This window comes from Triticum urartu, chromosome 5 (genome assembly GCF_003073215.2).
Source record: "Triticum urartu cultivar G1812 chromosome 5, Tu2.1, whole genome shotgun sequence".
Lineage (NCBI taxonomy): Eukaryota > Viridiplantae > Streptophyta > Magnoliopsida > Poales > Poaceae > Triticum > Triticum urartu.
The window spans coordinates 288971130-288986382 of record NC_053026.1 but is presented as its reverse complement, the minus strand read 5'-3'; positions in this window follow the sequence as shown (position 1 = coordinate 288986382).

The following is a 15253-nucleotide window of genomic DNA, read 5'->3' as shown; positions in this document are numbered from 1 at the left end:
CGGAAAAGTAAATAAGCGAAGAACAATATATGAAAAGCTTGTAGGCAATGGATCGGTGATGGAGAATTATGCCGGATGCGGTTCATCATGTAACAGTTAACATGCTTCATGGGCAACGAATGAGTTCTTGGTGGCCAAGTTTCTGATGTGATTGACATCCACCAAGATACTCTGCATCTGATGCTTAAGCCAGTCGTGATGCTTATCCTACTTCTGAGGTAAGGCAATAAGAAGCTCTCGGTCATTGAGAACACGAGAACGCTTCTGAGGCCTTTGGGCAATCGTACTATCAGTGGCTTCGGTATTTGCACGATGGGGCAGACGCATATTGCCAGCCAGAGGATAAGAAGGGATAGCAGCATTTGGAACATGAATCCCTTCTATGGGCTACGTGAAGCTTTGATGATCAACATTGTGAAGATATAGCGGCTCATTGGCAGGCTCTGGGTACATGGCTTCAACAGATAGATCAACCTCAGGAAGAAATACAAGATGGTTGCGCGCTAAGGGCTGATAGTCAATAGAGGAGTGGAGCTTGATTAGGCGCATCACCCATGGAGCATAAAACTTCAGGCCAAACAGATCAATCCCAGATGCAGCAAGTTGTCTGATGAAGAAATCCTGGGTGTTGAATCTTATTCCATTGACGATGTAAAACACCAAAGTCTTCATGGCTCCTTCAAGTTTAGGTTCAGCAGTATATCCTTTGATTGGCCATAGAGTATGCCTCAGAATATGATAGACTGTAAGTGGCAAGTACTCGAGGTCTTTGACGAAGAATTCCTTGGAATATTGAGAATCTTGAGGCAATGGCTTCATCATACTGAGCATCTGACTCATATTGGGTTCAGGCCTCTGGAAGATACTCCGCAGTTCATTATTGTGAAGCTGACAACTAGGCTCATACAAGTCACTTGGAGTGGGCAGGGAAGTAAGCTCAATAATGTCTTGAGCTTTGGCTTCATGGTGCACATCGCCTGACATCCACTCAAGGATCTATGTATTCGGATCCCTGTTGTAGCCACAAATGTGAAGAGTGGCATAGAACTACAACAAGAGCTCTTCATTCCAGTGCTGCTTGTCAGTGACGAACTGTAGAAGACCAACCTCCCTGAAGCAATCAAAGGCTTCTTCCAGACAGGGCAGCCCAGCAATGGCTTCACAATCAAGACGCATGTGTTGAAAGATTCGCTCTTGATTGTATAGGATGCATGAGTAGTAGCTGCACTGCTGATAGCTCCAGAAGCGATCAGAAGAGATCTTTGGCTTCGAGTATGGATTCTTGGCACTGTCAAAGAAAGTATTGTGTGCCCTGAAGCTATTCACGCTGAACGATCCTGGGAAGGTTGCAACACCTGGAGGCCTTGGCAACCTGGGCTTTGGCTTCTGAACTTGTGGCCTCTGCTCCACATGATAGTCATATTGAGGTCCGGGAGCAGTGGGAGGCACCATGACGGGCCATTTCACAGTGACCAGCTGTCCATGATCAAAGGCTTGTTCAATTGTGTGAGGCCTTGGAGATGGAATAGTGGCTTCAGCATGCACGGTGGCTTCAGGTTGTACTTGAGCTTCAGGCATCACATTAGCTTCAGATTCCACATTGGCTTCAGATGCCATATTATCTTCAGGCCCCACATGGTCGTCAGGCGCCACATGGTCTTCAGCCATGACAGTGTCATTGGCTTCAGCATCAGGGTTTTTGGCTGCCTCAGTAGTTTCAACCTCCGTTTGTTCAATGACAGGAGGGTCGGGCACAGACTCATTCTCCTCGAGAATGACTTGGTCAGTTGGAGGGGGTGTAGCAACTCTTTTTTCTTCTCTTGGTTCTTCTTTTTCTTCATCGGTTGATGCAGCCAGAGTGTCTTCAACAGCTTTGGCTTCAGACTCGGAGACATTCACAGTTGGGGTGGCTTCAGGAAACACTTGACGTGCTATCGAGCTATGTTGCACTTCCCCTTCTGGAATGCTCGACATGGTGACCTATGGCCTGGGGCCTTTGCGAAGCCTGCGGAAAGCGGGCGACACCTGTGGAGATGGAGTGGTTTGTACCATGTAGCTATCATAGTCAAGCACCAGAGTGGTGACTTGAGGTGTTGGACTGGGGGTGTCTTCATGAATGGGGGTGTCTTCTTGAGGGCGATCTGCCCACGAATCATCCTAAGCAATTGGCATCAAAGGACGACCAATGCTGATGAGTTCGCTATTCGTAAGAACAGGCAATGATACCAATTGATACTCGAGTTGAGGAAGGACTTCATCATCTTCAACATTGTCTTCACTACCAATGTCTTCAGCTGTGATGGGGTCAACAGCTGGAACTTCTTCATCTTCAGGAGCCTCTGTGAAAGCAGGCTCGTGGATCACAAGTTGACGCTCTTGGTTGGTGGAGGCCGGACGGGCAACATAAGTGGACTCAATCACAAGGGGCTCAGAGACCGCAACATGCTCTATCTTTGAAGACTTCGCCTTCATCTTCTTCTTGGATGGGGCCTTGTCACAGGTGTTCTTGTGCCTGCGCTTCCTGGCATCAGCTTCAGCTCCCCTGGTTTTCTTCAGTTCTGAAGCTGCTGAGGCGACCTTAGGCTTCGAGCCTGTCATGCTGGCAGAGAAGACAATACAAGGTGCTTCCTGCCTTGATGCTTTATCTTGGGCCACAGCAGGCTTCTACTTTTGTTTGGCAGCCATCTTGGGATCAATGCCAGGATGCCCAAGAGCCTTGCGCTTCTCAACCTTAATGTGTGCTTGAACACATTTCTCTGCGAAGTATTTCATCCTCTCTCATGAGCCTTTAGCTTCTTCATGCTTCTTGTGAAACTGTTCCTTGAGCTCATGCAACATCTTCTTGAAGCTTTGAACATCAGCCATGCTGAGCTTTGCCACGTTCTTCTTGAACTGCGCCTTCTCATAATCAATCTTGTTTTTCAACTCGATGATTTTCTGAGCCAGGGCCACTTCATTGGCAATGGCTCCATGGAAGGTGACGTTGATGTCCACAGGAAGCTAAAGATCATCAATGCTAACGCTCGGGTCGTCAAACCACCCATCAATGAAATTGTTTAGTATATCCACATCAAAGAGGGGCAGATCGTTGAAGATCTCCGCCTCTTGCTTTCTCTTGATCAACATCTCAAGGGCTTCATCACCAAAGTCTTCGTCACTTGAAATATCAATGGTGTTTTCCTCGTTCATGAGAATGACAGCTACAGTCAGTTCATGCCCAGAAATCTTCATGGGCTTCTTCTTGGGCTTCTCCGTCTTCTTGGAGACACAATAAAGATCTTTAGATTGCACACTGGGTTCAGGAGGTGTAGTTGCCAATGGCTTCACACGCGAAGCTTTTGGTGTGACAGAGGGCTTCGTAGCCTTTTTCTTCTTCTTCGTCTGTGGCTTTGGTGGAGCTGGCGCTTCTTCAGAATCTGCATCATCAGCTGAGTGCTCCACGGTGGCTCCCCTATATAGCTATGTGAGTGAGAAGGCCATCGAGGTTGTAGAAGGGGCCAATGACATTTGCATTGGCATCACGGGTGCCATCAGCCTTGGAGCAGATGGACCAGGGTTGAAGTCGAGTCCTAGGTCCTTCTTGTTCTTGACAGCAGATTCCTTGGCAAATTGATAATTGCACTTGAAGAGATTGTCGTCGCGACACCATAACAGTGATGATGGGTCGGCATTCTTTGGCCGTGGCCCTTGGAACAAGCAAGGGTAGAAGCCTTGAGCAATGGCTTCAGACTTGGACTTGGGCTGCATATTTATCTATAGAATATCTCCCTAGGGGCCCTTGATGGCGTTCTTTTCAGCATATTCAACAGTCAAAAATCTGTATTTGTACCATTCCTCAGCCCAATATCTTCGAATCCATTGGATTTGGGTCTTGCGCTCGCCGTAGGTTTCCTCTAGGTCTGTCTTGTACATTTCAAACAGACCAGGAGGTAAATCCTTAGCTGTATCCCCATGACGCTGCGCTCGCCATAGGTTTCCTCTAGGTCTGTCTTGTACATTTCAAACAGATCAGGAGGTAAATCCTTAGATGTATCCCCACGGCGCTGCCTGTCGCCCTTCCTGATAGATTTTTGAGTTGCCATGAGATTCAAACTGAAAGGCTTCAGAACTGTAAATGGCCTCCTTTTGCTGGTCAGACAGGAACTGGCTTCAGGAGAGCTGATGTGACGTTGTAAGACCTCTGCAAATGAATGCATACTATGAGAACCAAGAGATTCTCCCACGGACATGTACCTGTGATAGCATTAAGGTGCAAGGGAAGGGGAAGAGGTCATATGCATTCTCAGAAGATTTTGAAGATAAATCAGTTTGAAGACATTGACCTCATAGTGCAAAGACATTCACTTATTTGAAGAGAGTCGGTTCCAGATTTGTACGAATCCATGAATAAGTACAAGTGAGGAATCTAACTATTTATGAAGCATAAGTGAATATACTTGGCATGATATGAGATGCAGACAAGGGCAAATCCAGATTTGGAAGTTGAGAAACCACTTTCGGTTGAAGTGGAAGGATTTGACAGATCAAAAAGGCTGTAAAAAGTGAGATTTATTTACCACAGATGAACCGCTAGACAAGGCAGAAGGGAGGCCGAGCAGTCCAATCTCCCGTGCTCTAACTTGGCGATGGAAGACACCTACGTGAGCGGCGGAGAATACGAGGTCCATGGCCGGCGTGAGTACGGTGTCGGAGAGGTCGCGGTAGCTAAGCGCTTCGTCTCCGGCGCCGGCGCGAGCTAGCAGTGGCGCTAGGGTTTGAGCGAGTTGGTGAGGTGGAAGAGGAGATAATGACCGTGCATGGGTGTGTATTTATAAGGTAGCGGGCTGCGCAACGCAATTACGCAGGTGCCCCTGGCGGTTCACATCTGATGGACACGTGGCATGCATGCAACTCATTGAGAGTTGTTACATGTTCCCACGCATGCCTGGTTTGTGGGGTGGTCGTTCCGGCTTCTCGGTATTCAGGCAAAAGAGATATAGCATTGAAAGCAGATTTAAATGTCTGTCTCTGTATCTTCAGCTGACAAGGACACAGTGAAGACATTTGACACATTTCAACAGAATGCATATGACTAGATAGGTAGAATTTGAGGAAGAAGCACATAAGGGGTTAGGGTCCGATCACATTCACTTAGTTCAGAAAAATGGCAAGTTTGAAGACATAGCTATAAGTGAATGTTGTAGAGGACAGAACACACACATACATACACACACACACACACACACACACACATATATATATATATATATATATCAGAAAAGACCAAATAAACATTGCGAAGATAAACCTTGAAGTCAAATCAATGTTGAAGACAAACAAAATGCGAAGATAATGCAATCATGACGCCAAATGGAAATCTTTGGGAAAGTTTGCTGGTGGCGTTACCTACCGTATAGGAAGTATTAGACCCAGACATGGCGCACAATTATCGTGGCGCTCCGAAGTCAAATTCCATGTTAATGTATTCACACTTAGGGGGCAAGTCTTCATTGATTGAAGACATACGTTACTTCATGTGTTGCACATCTAAGTCATCAACATGCATAAGCGTTAGGATGTGTGTCCAATCACAGGACATTCGAGGATTTTAAGATATTTAGCTCACACCGCAGCTTTCAAAACCCAAGGGCTTTGTGAAGATATCCGCCAATTGCTCTTCAGTGTTGACGTGAATGATATCAATGTCTTCCTTCATGACATGCACTACAAAAAAATTACACTTCCATGATGATACGTGTTTGTCACAGTAGGTCACGTTTTCTGTCATGCATTACATCCATGACGATTTTATGACAGAATCAAGATAGTCATACCTGTGTGATAACCCACAAGTATAGGGGATCACAACAGTTTTCGAGGGTAGAGTATTCAACCCAAATTTATTGATTCGACACAAGGGGAGCCAAAGAATATTCTTAAGTATTAGCAGCTGAGTTGTCAATTCAACCACACCTGGAAACTTTAATATCTGCAACAAAGTGTTTAGTATCAAAGTAATATGATAGTAGTGGTAAAAGGTAACGGTAGCAAAAGTAATATTTTTGGTGTTTTGTAGTGATGATAACAATAGCAACGGAAAAGTAAATAAGCGAAGAACAATATATGAAAAGCTCGTAGGTGATACGTCCATTTTGCATCATGCTTTTATATCAATATTTATTGCATTATGGGATGTTATTACACATTATGTCACAATACTTATGCCTATTCTCTCTTATTTTACAAGATTTACATAAAGAGGGAGAATGCCGGCAGCTGGGATTCTAGCTGGAAAAGGAGCAAATATTAGAGACCTATTCTGCACAGCTCCAAAAGTCCTGAAACTTCACGGATGATGTTTTCCAAATATATAAAAACATTGAGCGCAAGAACTTCACCAGGGGGGGCTACACCCTGCCCATGAGGGTGGGGGGCGCGCCCTACCCCCTGGTTGCGCCCCCTACCTCGTGGGCCCCCTGGTGGCCCTCTAGTGACCATCTTCTGCTATATGGACTCTTTCGATGGAAAAATAATCCTAAGCCATCTTCTCGGACGAAACTCCGCTGCCACGAGGCGTTACCTTGGCGGAACCAATCTAGGGTTCTGGCGGGGCTGTTTTGCCGGGGAAACTTCCCTCCCGGAGGGGGAAATCATCACCATCATCATCACCAACACTCCTCTCATCGGGAGAGGGCAATCTCCATCAACATCTTCATCAGCACCATCTCATCTCAAAACCCTAGTTCATCTCTTGTATCAAATTCTTGTCTCCAAGTCCGGGATTGGTGCTAGTAGGTTGCTAGTAGTGTTAATTACTCCTTGTAGTTGATGCTAGTTGGTTTAATTGGTGGAAGATCATATGTTCAGATCCTATATGCACATTAATACCCCTCTGATTATGAACATGTTTATGCTTTGTGAGTAGTTACTTTTGTTCCTGAGGACATGGGAGAAGTCTTGCTATTAGTAGTCATGTGAATTTGGTATTCTTTCGATATTTTGATGAGATGTATGTTGTCTCTCCTCTAGTGGTGTTATGTGAACGTCGACTACATGACACTTCACCATTGTTTGGGCCTAGAGGAAGGCATTGGGAAGTAATAAGTAGATGATGGGTTGCTAGAGTGACAGAAGCTTAAACCCTAGTTTACGCGTTGCTTCGTAAGGGGCTGATTTGGATCCATATGTTTCATGCTATGGTTAGGTTTACCTTAATACTTTTGTTGTATTTGCGGATGCTTGCAGTAGAGGTTAATCATAAGTGGGATGCTTGTCCAAGTAAGGGCAGCACGCAAGCACCGGTCCACCCACATACCAAATTATCAAAGTACCAAACGCGAATCATATGAGCGTGATGAAAACTAGCTTAACGATATTCCCATGTGTCCTCGGGAGCGCTTTACATCATATTAGAGTTTGTCCAGGCTTGTCCTTTGCTACAAAAGGATTGGGCCACCTTGCTGCACTTTATTTACTTTTGTTACTTGTTGCTCGTTACAAATTATCCTATCACAAAACTATCTGTTACCACTTATTTCAGTACTTGCAGAGAATACCTTGCTGGAAACCGCTTATCATTTCCTTCTGCTCCTCGTTGGGTTTGACACTCTTACTTATCGAAAGGACTACAATAGATCCCCTATACTTGTGGGTCATCAAGACTCTTTTCTGGTGCCGTTGCCGGGGAGTGAAGCGCCTTTGGTAGGTGGAATTTGGTAAGGAAAAATTTATATAGTGTGCTGAAATTTACTGTCACTTGTTACTATGGAAAGTAATCCTGTGAGGGGCTTGTTCGGGGTAACTTCACCCCGACCAGTAGAGCAAAGAGTTGCTCCTCAACCCACTGAACCTACTGAAAATGAAAATGCTTGCTTTGAAATTCCTTTGGGTATGGTAGAAAAACTACTAGCTAATCCTTTTTTAGGAGATGGAACAAAACATCCTGATGAGCATCTAATATATGTGGATGAAGTTTGTGGATTATTTAAGCTTGCAGGTGTACCCGGAGATGTTGTTAAGAAGAAGGTCTTCCCCTTATCTTTGAGGGGAGATGCATCGACATGGTATAGGCTATGTGATGATATGGAGTCTTGGAACTACAAACGATTGAAATTGGAATTTCATCAAAAGTTTTATCCTATGCATCTGGTTCATCGTGATCGCAATTATATATATATATATATATAATTTTTGGCCTCGCGAAGGAGAAAGCATCACTCAAGCTTGGGGGAGGCTTAAATCAATGTTATATTCATGCCCCAATCATGAGCTCTCAAGAGAAATGATTATTCAAAATTTTTATGCTCGGCTTTCTGGTAACAATCGCACCATGCTTGATACTTCTTGCGCTGGCTCTTTTATGATGAAGACTATTGAATTCAAATGGGATTTATTGGAAAGAATTAAACGCAACTCCGAAGATTGGGACCTCGACAATGGTAAGGAGTCAGGTATGACACCTAGTTTTGATTGTGTTAAATCTTTCATGGATACCGATATTTTTCATAAATTTAGCACTAAATATGGACTTGACTCTGAGATAGTAGCTTCTTTCTGTGAATCTTTTGCTGCTTATGTTGATCTCCCCAAGGAGAAGTGGTTTAAATATCATCCTCCCATAGAAGTAAAAGTAGCTGCACCTATTAAAGTTGAAGAAAAGACTATTACTTATAATGATCCTATTGTTCCTACTTCTTATGTTGAGAAACCGCCTTTCCCTGTTAGGATAAAGGATCATGCTAAAGCTTCAACTGTGGTTCATAAAAGCAATATTAAAACATATACACCTCCCGAGCAAGTTAAAGTTGAACCCAATATTGCTATTGTTAAAGATCTCTTGTCTGATAATATAGATGGGCATGTTATTTATTTCTGTAATGAAACTGCTAGAATTGCTAAACCCCGTGATACAGATAAACCTAGACCTGTGGTAGGCATGCCTGTTATTTTTGTTAAAATAGGAGATCATTGTTATCATGGCTTGTGTGATATGGGTGCTAGTGCTAGTGCAATACCTATTGACTTATACAAAGAAATTATGCATGACATTGCACCCGCTGAGTTAGAAGATATTGATGTCACAATTAAACTTGCTAATAGAGATACTATTTCACCAATGGGAATTGTTAGAGATGTTGAAGTCTTGTGTGGGAAAACTAAATATCCTGCTGATTTTCTTGTTCTTGGTTCCCCACAAGATAGTTTTTGTCCCATTATATTTGGTAGACCCTTCTTAAATACTATTAATGCTACCATAGATTGCAAAAGGGATGTTGTTACTGTCGCTTAGATAATATGACTCATGAATTTAATTTTTCTAAATTTAGTAGACAACACCGTGAAGAAGAATTACCTAGTAAGGATGAAATTATTGGTCTTGCTTCTATTGCCGTACCTCATAATGATCCTTTAGAACAATATTTGCTAGACCATGAAAATGATATGTTTATGAATGAAGGAAGGGAATTAGATGAAGTATTCTTTAAACAAGAACCTATTCTGAAAAACAATTTACCTGTTGAAATCCTAGGGAATCCTCCTCCACCCAAGGGTGATCCCGTGTTTGAGCTTAAGCCGTTACCTGATACTCTTAAATATCCTTATATTGGTGAGAAAAAGATATATCCTGTTATTATTAGTGCTAACCTTTCAGAGCATGAAGAAGAGAGATTATCGAAAACTCTGAAGAAGCACCATGGTGCTATTGGGTATACTCTTGATGATCTTAAGGGCATTAGTCCCACTCTATGTCAACATAAAATTAATTTGGAAGAAGATGCTAGACCAGTTCGTGATCATCAACGTCGTCTGAATCCTAAAATGAAAGAAGTGGTAAGAAAGGAGATACTAAAGCTCCTTGAGGCAGGTATAATTTATCCCGTTGCTGATAGTAAGTGGGTAAGTCCTGTCCATTGTGTCCCTAAGAAGGGAGGTATTACTGTTGTTCCTAATGATAAAGATGAATTGATTCCTCAAAGAATTATTACATGTTATAGGATGGTAATTGATTTCCGCAAATTAAATAAGGCTACTAAAAATATCATTACCCCTTACCTTTTATCGATCAAATTCTAGAAAGATTGTCTAAACATACATGTTTTTGCTTTCTAGATGGTTATTCTGGTTTCTCTCAAATACCTGTGTCAGCCAAAGATCAGTCAAAGACTACTTTTACATGCCCTTTTGGTACTTTTGCTTATAGACGTATGCCTTTTGGTTTATGTAATGCACTTGCTACCTTTCAAAGATGCATGATGGCTATATTCTCTGATTTTTGTGAAAAGATTTGCGAGGTTTTCATGGACGACTTTTCTGTCTATGGATCTTCTTTTGATGATTGCTTGAGCAACCTTGATCGAGTTTTGCAGAGATGTGAAGAAACTAATCTTGTCTTGAATTGGGAAAAGTGCCACTTTATGGTTAATTAAGGTATTGTCTTGGGGCATAAAGTTTCTGAAAGAGGTATTGAAGTTGAGAAAGCCAAGGTTGATGCTATTGAAAAGATGCCATGTCCCAAGGACATCAAAGGTATAAGAAGTTTCCTTGGTCATGCCGGTTTTTATAGGAGGTTCATTAAGGACTTCTCAAAAATCACTCGGCCTCTGACTAATTTATTACAAAAGGATATACCATTTGTCTTTGATGATGATTGTGTAGAAGCATTTGAAATACTTAAGAAAGCATTGATCTCTGCACCTATTGTTTAGCCACCTGATTGGAATTTACCCTTTGGAATTATGTGTGATACTAGTGATTATGCTGTAGGTGCTGTTCTAGGACAAAGAGTTGATAAGAAACTAAATGTTATTCAATATGCTAGTAAAACTCTAGACAATGCTCAAAGAAATTATGCTACTACTGAAAAAGAATTCTTAGCTGTTGTATTTGCCTGTGATAAGTTTAGACCTTATATTGTTGATTCTAAAGTAACTATTCACACTGATCATGCTTCTGTTAAATATCTTATGGAAAAGAAAGATGCTAAACCTAGACTTATTATATGGGTTCTCTTGCTACAAGAATTTGATTTACACACTGTTGATAGAAAAGGAGCTGAGAACCCCGTTGCAGACAACTTGTCTAGGTTAGAAAATGTGCTTGATGACCCACTACCTATTGATGATAGCTTTCCTGATGAGCAACTAAATGTCATAAATACTTCTCATACTGCTCCATGGTATGCTGATTATGCTAATTACAATGTTGCTAAGTTTATACCACCTAGTTTGACATGCCAGCAAAATAAAAAGTTCTTTTATGATTTGAGGCATTACTTTTGGGATGACCCACATCTTTATAAAGAAGGAGTAGGTGGTGTTATTAGACGTTGTGTACCTGAGCATGAACAGGAACAGATCCTACGCAAGTGTCACTCCGAAGCTTATGGAGGACACCATGCTGGAGATAGAACTGCACATAAGGTACTGCAATCTGGTTTTTATTGGCCTACTCTATTCAAGGATGCCCGTAAGTTTGTCTTATCTTGTGATGAATGTCAAAGAATTGGTAATATTAGTAGACGTCAAGAAATGCCTATGAATTATTCACTTGTTATAGAACCATTTGATGTTTGGGGCTTTGACTATATGGGACCTTTTCCTTCCTCTAATGGTTATACACATATTTTAGTTGCTGTTGATTACGTTACTAAGTGGGTAGAAGCTATTCCAACTAGTAGTGCTGATCATAACACTTCTATTAAAATGCTTAAAGAAGTTATTTTTCCAAGGTTTGGAGTCCCTAGATATTTAATGACTGATGGTGGTTCACATATTATTCATGGTGCTTTCCGTAAAATGCTTGCTAAATATGATGTTAATCATAGAATTGCATCTCCTTATCACCCTCAGTCTAGTGGTCAAGTAGAATTGAGCAATAGAGAACTCAAATTATTTTTGCAAAAGACTGTTAATAGGTCCAGAAAGAATTGGTCCAAGAAACTAGATGATGCATTATGGGCCTATAGAACAACATATAAAAATCCTATGGGTATGTCTCCGTATAAAATGGTCTATGGAAAAGCATGTCACTTACCTCTCGAACTAGAACACAAGGCTTATTGGGCTATTAAAGAACTTAATTATGATTTTAAACTTGCTGGTGAGAAGAGGTTATTTGATATTAGCTCACTTGATGAATGGAGAACCCAAGCCTACGAAAATGCCAAGTTGTTCAAAGAAAAAGTTAAAAGATGGCATGACAAAAGGATACAAAAGCGTGAGTTTAATGTAGGTGATTATGTATTGCTATACAACTCTCGTTTAAGATTTTTTGCAAGAAAACTTCTCTCTAAATGGGAAGGCCCTTACGTTATCAAGGAGGTCTACCGTTCTGGTGCCATAAAAATCAACAACTTCGAAGGCACAAATCCGAAGGTGGTGAACAGTCAAAGAATCAAACACTATATCTCAGGTAATCCCATAAATGTTGAAACCAATGTTATTGAAACCGTAACCCCGGAGGAGTACATAAATGACACTTTTCGGAATGTTTCAGACTCTGAAAAGGAATAGGTATGTGGTACGGTAAGTAAACCGACTCCAAAACAGTATTAAGGCAGTATTTCTCCGTTTTGGAATATTTAGAAAAATAGAAAATTAAGCAGCAGTCCGGAAAGGACACGAGGGCCCCACGAGGGTGGAGGGCGTGCCCTACCCCCAGGGCGCGCCCCCTACCTCGTGGGCACCTCATGTGCTCCCCGGACTCCGTTTTCTTAAAGGACACGTATTTTGGTCGGTAAAAATTCATTATATAATCTCCCGGGGGTTTTGACTCCCGTATCATGCAAAAATCTCTTGTCTTTGTTTCGAGCTGTTTTCTGTCAGGGTTCTCAAGGCCAGGCACTATGTCGTCTCCCTCCTCCTCCAACCATGAGGATGAGTTCTCTCGCCATCTTCAAGCTTCACGAGAAAATCAAGCGCCTCCAAGCCCAGATCTATGACCTGCAAAACCAAAACTGTGAATATGATTATAGATTCAAGAGGATGAGTTTGGCTGCAGATTTGAGGATCCGGAGACTCGATCATCCTTCTATGATGGTGAGCCTATGCCTTGGAAGATGGACGACAAGCCCACATCATCAACAACTCCATCATCACCACCTCCAAGGAAGGAGACATAAACACATGGGTATGGGCACTCCCCTTAGCAACTGCCAAGCTTGGGGGAGTGCCCCGGTATCGTATCACCATCACTTTTATCTTTACCGTTTTTATTAGTTCGATCCTTTTGGTAATATCTTGATCTAGTAGAATAGAAGTTCTTAGTATGATCTAGTTGTGAGTTTTGCTTTATTATCCTTCTATGTAATCGAGTCCATGAGCTATATAATAAAGATTAGTGTTGATTCAAGGGCTTGATTATTTTTCCATGATCCTAAGTGAATAAAATAAAAGAGAAAGAAATAAAAAGAAACAAAGAGATCATGTGACTCTTATGGAGAGTAATGAGCTCACATAGAAAGAGTATGATGAATAAAAGTTGTTGAGAGTTGACAAACATAGTTTTGGTCATCGTTGCAATTAATAGGAAGTAATAAAGAAAGAGAGGTCTTCACATATAAATATACTATCTTGGACATCTTTTATGATTGTGAGCACTCATTAAAATATGACATGCTAAAGAGTTGACATTGGACAAGGAAGACAACGTAATGGGTTATGTTTTCTTACATCTGAGATAAATTATATTGTCTTGGATCCTCCAACATGTTGAGCTTGCCTTCCTCCCTCATGCTAGCCAAATTCATTGCACTAAGTAGAGATACTACTTGTGCTTCCAAATACCCTTAAACCAGTTTTGCCATGAGAGTCCACCATACCTACCTATGGATTGAGTAAGATCTGTCAAGTAAGTTGTCATCGGTGCAAGCAATAAAAATTGCTCTCTAAATATGTATGATTGATTGGTGTGGAAGAAATAAGCTTTATACGATCATGTGATATGGAAGTAATAAAAGCGACAGACTGCATAATAAAGGTCCATATCACAAGTGGCAATATAAAGTGACGTTCTTTCGCATTAGGATTTTGTGCATCCAACCATAAAAGCGCATGACAACCTCTGCTTCCCTCTGTGAAGGGCCTATCTTTTACTTTTATCTCCTATACCGCAAAAGAGTCAAGGTGATCTTCACCCTTCCTTTTTACATTTTATCCTTTGGCAAGCACAACATGTTGGAAAGATCCTGGTATATATGGCTAATTGGATGTGGGTTTTCATGAACTATTACTATTGACATTACCCTTGAGGTAAAATGTTGGGAGGCAAAACTATAAGCCCCTATCTTTCTCTGTGTCCGATTAAAACTCCATACCCATAAGTATTGCGTGAGTGTCAGCAATTGTGAAAGACTATATGATAGTTGAGTATGTGGACTTGCTAAAAAGCTCTTATACATTGACTCTTTCCTATGTTATGATAAATTGCAATTGCTTCAATGACTGAGATTATAGTTTGTTAGTTTTCAATGAAGTTTACGATCCATACTTGATATTGTGATTGAATTATTACTCTAGCATAAGATATCATATGACAAGAATTATATAAGTTGTTGTTCTAAGAATGATCATGATGCCCTCATGTCCTTATTTTATTTTTATCGACACCTTCATCTCTAAACATGTGGACATATTTTTCGATTTCGGCTTTTCGCTTGAGGACAAGCGAGGTCTAAGCTTGGGGGAGTTGATACGTCCATTTTGCATCATGCTTTTATATCAATATTTATTGCATTATGGGCTGTTATTACACATTATGTCACAATACTTATGCCTATTCTCTCTTATTTTACAAGGTTTACATAAAGAGGGAGAATGTCGGCAGCTGGGATTCTGGCTGGAAAAGGAGTAAATATTAGAGACCTATTCTGCACAGCTCCAAAAGTCCTGAAACTTCACGGATGATATTTTCCAAATATATAAAAAACATTGAGCGCAAGAACTTCACCAGGGAGGCCACACCCTGCCCACGAGGGTGGGGGGCGTGCCCTACCCCCCTGGGCGCGCCCCCTACCTCATGGCCCCCCTAGTGGCCCTCCGGTGACCATCTTCTGCTATATGGACTCTTTCAATGGAAAAATAATCATAATCCATCTTCTCGGACGAAACTCCGCCGCCACGAGGCGGAACCTTGGCGGAGCCAATCTAGGGTTCTGGCGGGCTGTTCTGTCGGGGAAACTTCCCTCCCGGAGGGGGAAATCATCGCCATCGTCATCACCAACGCTCCTCTCATCGGGAGAGGGCAATCTCCATCAACATATTCATCAGCACCATCT